We start from the raw sequence: 6,000 nt of genomic DNA on the forward strand, positions 1-6,000 counted from the left end.
AATCTACAGCTGTATAAAAACTTTCCTAAGAAAACACGATCCGGCATCGTATTCGGATGCCGACGCAGACGAATCAGACCAGAAATGGGAAACTTGCTATAATCGGGTCTGATCCTCTATTAATACTTGATTACTGCCAAAAACAGATTAGATATTCTGATTGTATCAAGATACAATCGAAATCAATAAGGAAAATGCAATAATCAAAGTTTCCTTAAAAAACCAACTTTCCATAAGAGAATTGCTTCTCTTACAAGAAGTTTCTAAACAAAGGAAAGTCCAGCTGAAAAGAGCAACTAAAAACCGAAAACACAAGGTAAGAAATCGGGTATGCATGCAAAACAATCTTACCATAAATGAAAAAAATATTTTGTCAACTAACTTGCCAAGAAAGGACTTTACAATCTCCCCCTTTGGCACTTTAGATGAACAAAATATTTTTTAACACAAAGTACTTGCAAATCAAAGTTAGCAAGAACAAATAACAACTCCCCCTGAGTAACACAATCAAAAACCAAAAACAACAAAATAACATGCTAACTTTTAATCCAAATAAGTTCACAAGTACCAAACACAACTCCCCCTGGAAAAAGGGTCCAGAGTTGGTCAAACAAACATTTAAAAATCAAAATATTACTCCCCCTTTTTGATTATCTAAGGGCCAAAGATAACAAACAAGAAAATATAGTAATATGTCCAACAAAAGCAAAGAAAGAAAAAAACTTAGTCTCTGTAAAGCTTGACCAAGGTGGACAACTGCTTTGACATCTCTTGCTGAACTTCCTCCATGGCAGCAAGACGATTGTTCACTAGCTGAACCTCATTCTTGACCTCCTGGATTTTTGCAAAAGCAGAACTCGAGCTTGCAGCAGCAGTAGCCCCAGCTTTAGGCCTCTTTTGAAAAATGCCATCAAAATACTCCGAAGGTTGAAATGTTGTTCCAATGAGTGAAGGCTCAAGAGTTTCATGATATTGAGCCACATTTTTCTGAGAGGACAAAACCTTAAAGATTAAATTTGGAAACACAAGTTTAAAAGTTAGCTTTTTACCTCTTCGAAATGAGACAATTTGGTTCAAAATGTGGGAGACCAAGTCAATGGATGCTCCTGAGGTGATACGGTAGAGGAATGAGGCCACATCTTGAGACACCACAGTCTTGTTTGAGTTTGGAACCCAATTGCTAAGAGCAAATCGCATGAGAGATGCATGAGCAAAGGTTAGATGTGTAATCCGAAGACTCTCTCCCGATTTCAGCTCAGCCCGTGCACCAGTGAGTTCAGTGAGCATCAATTGGCGATCCATAGACATTATGGCATTTGGGACATTCTCTGGCAGTTGCAAGGCTTAAGAAATATCTTTTTCAGAGAATGAAAACCAATGTCCTCTAACATACACTTTTCGAAAAAGTCTAAAATTCTCATTAAGAAAATCATCAGATAAGTTAGCATAGAAATCTTTGACAATGTTTGCAATGTACCCTTTGAAACCAGTGAGAGTGTTCTCCCATTGATGGTATTGAATGAACTTAACAATTCCATACACCCTATGAGCATGCAAATCGTAATTCCTTTCACTCTCAAACTTTCGGGTAGCATATAGATTACAATCACACTCATTATCACGATAGTAGAAACGAGGACAATAAGAGAGAGATGTAGGAATGTTACCAGAAGATGATTCCTTCATTGGCTGCTTGCCTTTGGCAGCAACAGAAGCCTTGGCTGCTGGAGGATCGAGCAGGAGTTGGAGCAGATTTGGTCAGAGGTGGCTCTGGTTCATGTTCAGTTTCCTCACTGTCTGAGGAAACTCTAATGTCTTCTGGAATCTCCTTCTCAGAATGGAGAGACACGGATTTGTCCGAGGAATCAACAGAGGGATCCTCCATGGGTTCTTCTTTTTCAGAACTTAAGGAAATCGAAGGGGGATTTACCTTTTGTTTCTTGGCAGGAGGAACTGGTTTGTTGTGCACGAGTGCGAATGGAAGGACCAGTTGGAGTAGAAGCAGCAACTTCTTTTACTGATGCAGCAGGAGGAGAAACTGCAGCAGGTGGAGGAGATCCCTTTGAAGATGAAGACGACGAGGTCCATGTTTTGTATGGGCGCACAGATTTTCGAACCACTTGTTTAGGAATTTGTTTGGGCTTCACAGGCTGAGATTCACGCTGAGGAAGCGATGAATCTCCTATTTTTGCAGCAGCAGGAGACACAGTTGAAGCAGCAGGAGGAGCATTCGAGGGGGTTGCAACGATTTCTACCACCTTTTTGGGATGCCCTAGGTTCTTTGTTCTAACCATGGTGATCTGAAAGAGAGAATGAACAACAAACAAGCAAGGAGACAAAGAAATAGAATCGGGTAGGTGGTGAGAATAAATGACAAAAAAAACTGGTTTAAATAAACATGGAAGCATGAAGAAAAAAGGAAACTAATTTTGAGTTTTTGAAAAATAACTGCTAGCTCATGAGCAAAAAGGAAACCGCCCACTATCTTGCAAAAATAAAATTTTCTCCTTTCCCTTTTTTCTAAAAAAAAAAATAAAAGAAAATAAAAAAACCAATATTATTTCCAAAAAAAATCCATTTAAGACAAACTTTCAAGGTTAAAAACATATTACCATATAAGAGATCAATCTTTAAATGTAAACATATCAAAATAAATCAAGGAAGAATAAATATTGATACTTACCAATTAAGCACAAATTTCCTTAGCCCATGAATCAAGTCATCAACGCCTCCCTCTCTTTATTTTATTTTTTATTTTTATTATTTTGAAGAACCGAAAATAAAATAAAATATGTACAATAAATATAAGAAATTCGAAACCAAACAATTTAATCAAAAATCATTACAAATGACCAAAAAATACATGTTATGCTTTCAAAAGAGAATAATTAATTAGTATTTCAAGAACAAATCATACTTAATTGATGTCGAGGAAAAAGATATGCATGTTACTAACAATTGTGAACCAGGATTTTTAATTTATTTTAGTAGAGGAGACTTACAAATTTGAACACACTTGTCAGACATAAGTGTGTGCAGTGAAAATATGATCATTGTCCTTGGCAAGATTTTTTATTTTCGCCTTTTTCAATTTGATCCCGCAACTGGATGCTATCACACCATACTGAAGGTAGCCCTTTTCTATGGTAGTGCATCCTCATCATAGTTGCTAATTACAATGTTCCAGCTTACTCAAAAAATGGCTTTCACACCTCAGTATAGGTAGCTCTATTCCAGCAAGGGGCCTGACAAGCAACTGAAAAAAAAATCGCTCAACTCTGTATAAGAACATTATTTAATCCCAGACACAAATAAAAAGTAACATGAACCTTTTGACTCAACTTCAAAAAGTATGATAAGAATGAGAATCTAACTAATTATAATCCAAAAGCATAAACATAATTTGTCAGATTAGAATGAAAGAAGATTAAATGCTAGTAAAGAAAAACTTAACAATATTGTACAAAAATATGAACAAGAGAGATTAGACAATGCAAACTCCCAAAGACTTTCTGAAGGAGTCAAAGCGACTTAAGTCTAGGGCCTTGGTGAAAATATCAGCTAATTATTTTTTAGTATCAACATATTCTAATTGCAAAGATTTATTTTCAACAAGTTCTCTGATAAAGTGATGCCTTATATCAATGTGTTTTGTTCTAGAATGTTGAACAGGATTTTTGAAAATATTTATAGCAGTTGTGTTATCACAAAAGATAGTTAAAACACCCAATTCAAATCCATAATCAATCAACATTTGTTTTAACCATAACAACTGAGTGCAACAACTACCAGCATCATGTTGGAATTATATTTTACCAGGAACTTAGATCTACTCACAAGTATGTTGATTTAACAACCGAAACATGAACTTCTAAAACGATGAACTAAACACATAAAAGTTAAGAATAACTTACAGTGATGGCAGCGGAATTAAGTGTCTCCTTCCACTCAGATCTCTAACCCTTGATTCTTGTCTGTAGCAGAGTATAATCAAGATCTGAGTCCGATTCTCCTTCAGTTGGATGTGATCCTTCACAGTCTTCCAAACTATGATTGAGATACCGAGTGATGTGTGTGGACACTTCTCTCTCACAAAGGAATTCGAAATTTCTCTCTCTTTTCTTCTCTCAATTTCGTGTGATACAATGCATATCAAAGCATTCAAAAACTTGTTATGAGAAGAGAGAGGGGGCGGCTATATATATAGGAAAAGGGAAAGCAAAACTTTCCAAATAAACAGTTTCCTCTTTTACTGTGTAATTGATTAACTGCCTTATTTAGTGTGATCCACCACTTTCCTATTAAGGCTAGGCTTTGATTAGCAATTACATGGCAATTAAAAATAATAATAATAATTGGGAAACATCAAAGGGAGTGGCCGGCCATGGTGTGTTATGGGCCTCACTTGGATTTTGCAGTTTCCTCAATTTTATTTCTATTTCTCCAAAAATGCCATTTTTCCAATTCTAATCATTTAAATGCCAAAACTAATTATTTAATAACTAAAATAGATTATTAAATAATATTGTCATTTAAAATAATTATTAATTAGACCTGCAAAGTCTCTCCATTAATAATTAAACCTAGAAACTCTTTTATTTACAATTTCATCCTTAAACTGTGAGAATTCATAAATTAGACATAGTCTAACTTTTAGAATTATAATTGATTAATCATAAATCAATTATAGAGTCTTACAAACAGTATAGTCTCAACTAGAATGGGGACCATGGATCTATATGGTGAGCTTCCAATAAGTTGAACCGATTTACCAAGTAAATCCCTAACTTATTAATTCCTTGTTGAATCCACTCTTAGAACTTGGAATTGCACTCTCAAACTTATATAGAGCATATTATATATTTCACGATATCAATATGCTATCTCATTTAACCATTGTTATAATCTTAATGTGATCAAGAGATCCTCTATATAGATGATTTACATCGAGATGAGACCAATTTACCGTTTACACCCCTCAATGTATTTTGCCCCTTTGAACACTTAGTTACCTGTAAATGATGTTTTAGTGATCTATTATATAGTCACTGAAACAAGAGCTCATCCATTTACTTCTATTTAACTAAGCTCGAAGGGAATCATCACTTTACTTCTATACACCAGTAGAAGCTATAGATTTCCATATTTATGTTCAACACTCCCACTCAGTTATGCTATCATGTTCCCAAAATATACGTATCACCCTGACCCAAAAGTAGGCTTAACTAATAAATCAAAGAACATGAATAACACTCCTGAGATTGAGCCTAAGCATATCAGGATTTAGATTCTCTTAATCTAAGATCAACTTCTGATATTGTCTTGGAAAGATACAACGGTAAGTTTACAATATCTTTGACCAAGTTCAATATCGGTCCAGTCCAATGTATACTCCATACATTCGAAACCAGTATACTTTACCAATGTCCTGGAAAGAACATAACACTTACTCCAAGTGTAAGTATACTTCATCGCTGATTATCACATCAGTGTAAATCCAAAACACTGATGAACAGGGACCATATCTTTTGAATCATATAATCACAATCACATTCCACTGTATTGACAATACTGTAATTGTGAATAACTATATGTTCTGGATTTAACTGATTTTGTGCATATATCAAATATATATATTAAACCATAAACATGTAACATACATGTAATCATAAATCACTTCAATATTCTAAATTGATAACTAATCAGATTGTAATGGGTTTTATTTAGGGCACAAAACCCAACACATCAATGTACTCAGCTTCAGCTGTGGACAATGAAATGGAATTTTGTTTCTTGCTATGCCAAGATACTAAATTATTTCCAAGAAAGAAACAACCTCCACTTGTACTCTTTCGATCATCAGCATTGCCTGCCCAATCTATATCACTAAAACATGCTAGGTTAGAATTAGTATCTTTAGAATACCAAATTCCATAATCAAGAGTACTATTAACATATTGAATAATCCTTTTTACAGTAGATACATGAGATTCCATAGGA

The sequence above is a fragment of the Cannabis sativa genome, chromosome 5 (assembly GCF_029168945.1).
Source record: "Cannabis sativa cultivar Pink pepper isolate KNU-18-1 chromosome 5, ASM2916894v1, whole genome shotgun sequence".
Lineage (NCBI taxonomy): Eukaryota > Viridiplantae > Streptophyta > Magnoliopsida > Rosales > Cannabaceae > Cannabis > Cannabis sativa.